A 2,505-nucleotide genomic window follows, 5' to 3' on the forward strand; every position below is an offset into this window, starting at 1 on the left:
CTCGCCTAAGTTCAAAAAGAAATCCTACTGAGTGGAGAGAAATCCTCCCACTCGGGGGCTTAGCTGCAGTCTCGTACTCGCCTATGTTTAAAAAAATCCTACCGAGTGGAGAGCAATCCTCCCACTCAGGGGCTTAGCTGCAGTTCCGTACTCGCCTAAGTTTAAAAAATCCTACCGAGTGGAGATCAATCCTCCCACTCGGGGGCTTAGCTGCAGTCCCGTACTCGCCTAAGTTTAAAACACGCTCTGTCCTGATCCGCAAGGACGACGAGATGCATGTCGACTGCGACGTTATCCTCGGAGTTGCGACACAAATACAATGTCTGCTCCATCCTAATCCGCAAGGACGGCGAGGTGCAGGTCGATCGTGACTTTATCCTCAGAGCGGCGGCACAAGTACAATGTCCACTCCATCCCGATCCGCAAGGACGATGAGGTGCAAGTCGACCGCGACCTTATCCTCAGAGCTGCGACACAAATACAATGTCCGCTCTATCCTGATCCGCAAGGACGACAAGGTGCAGGTTATGGATCGCACCAACTGCCCTCGTTCATGATCAACTCAACTGAGCTGCATCACAGAGTTAGTAACAATGCAGACTGAAGAATCAAGCTCCACTCAGAGTCAAGAGATTCGAAAACAACTAAGTTTAGATAAATCCCACGAGGTTCCGGACCATAGATTAAAGTACTCAGGCATCTGGCCCGAAGGAGTTTAACAGTTACAAAACCAGTCGGCATACCGAGGAAAATTTAATCGGATCATAAAATTTTTGTTCACACCAGAGGATGAGGACTGGCAGGCTCGACAAACTCATCCAGGTCGATTCCATCTGCAATTTGAGTAGCAGCAGCAATGAAGGTCTCCATAAAAGACTAGAAGTCGAGTCTCTTGGTGTTGGCAACCTTGATCATTGCTAGCTTTTATTCCTTGGCCTCCTTGCAATGGACTCGAACAAGAGAAAGAGCTACATCAGCACCACAACGAGCAAACGACTTCTTCCATTCCTGCACTCGACTAGGGATTTCATTGAGTCGAGTCATCAAGGACTCAAGGTCATTTTGGAGTGTCTCCTTTGGCCAAAGCGCCGTGTCAATCCGCGACACCGCAACCTTCAGGCGAGCGACGTAGTCTATAACACTAGCAAGACGGGATTCCAGTCGGAGCACGTTCATGGAAGCTTCATCCTTGACAGGGGAGTTGACGGGGGCCAAGCTTGTCTTGATTCGCCCAGTTTCCTCCTCAAAGTTTTGACAGAATTCTACAACCACAAAGAACTAGTTAGTCGGCGACTTATTGGTGAATCGACGATAGCAAAACAGTCGGACAAGGAAAGGTACCTTCAAGCATAAGGAATAACTTCTTGGCGAGCCCCTCCAGATAAGCCTCCAGGTCATTTCTCTTCCGAGAAATGTCTTCATTTTTTTCGTTCAAGGCTACTTTGTCCTTCTTCAGTCGGGTCACTTCTCGATTGGCCTCGGCAAGAGATGTCTTTAGCTTGGCTTTTGTCTTCCTCTAGCGCTCCGGCTGAAGCTAGCTTCTTATCGGCAAGTGTTGTTTTCTCCTGAGCCTCCTTCTGCGCTGCGGCAAGATCAAGATCCTTCTGTGCCGGAGCCTGCCTCATTCTCTCTCTCTCTCTATATATATATGTATATATATATATATACAACAAACAAGCACTTGATTCAGAGAGAAGAATGAGGAGACGACTGGAGAAACAAACCAATTCCACAGTCGACAGGTTTTTACCTTCCATACCAGCTGTTTCGTCTTTGGCCTTCTGCAAGTTCTGCTTGGCCAACTCCAAGTCAAGGTTGAGCTGTCTCTGCTTCTCCTCAAATTCAACAAATTTGGAGATGAGCTCACATGATTTCTAAAATGAGTAAAAGATACATCAGTGGACAGAATCAAAGATTATTCGCTTCCGAGTGAAAAGAATTCTAAGACTACTGCAGAATCAAACATTCAACAGTAGGCTTCGGGACTACACCTAGTGGGTGCACTTAGCGTGCCCCCACTGGTCCAGGTTCCACTCGACATGGTCCGTCCAGATCGAGTGGAAAGAAAAAAAGGAAAGAGAAGAGGCAACAGTTATTCTCAGACCCCAACCGATTGCCTGCAGTCGACTGCGGTCTCGGGGACTGCACCCAGTGGGTGCACTCAGGGTGCCCCCACTGGTTCAGGTTCCATTCGACATGGTCTGCCCAGACCGAGTGGAAAACTGAAGAACGAGATATTTTATCAAGACCCCCACCGAATCACACATTCGATGGCGGCCTCGGGGACTACACCCAGTGGGTGCACTCTACGTGCCCCCACTGGTCCAAAGTTACAATTGACATAACCTAGTCGACTGTCGGGTGGTAGGTGCGACATATGCCAATGGGTGGCTTATCATTGTGGGAGCTAGTAAGACATCGCCGGTGCCTGGAAACGGGATAAGGCGAAGACATGCACGCCGGCGGATCTTACCCAGCTTCGGGGCTCTCCGTGGAGATAACACC

This window comes from Triticum dicoccoides, chromosome 2A (assembly GCF_002162155.2).
Source record: "Triticum dicoccoides isolate Atlit2015 ecotype Zavitan chromosome 2A, WEW_v2.0, whole genome shotgun sequence".
In the NCBI taxonomy this organism is placed as follows: Eukaryota; Viridiplantae; Streptophyta; class Magnoliopsida; order Poales; family Poaceae; genus Triticum; species Triticum dicoccoides.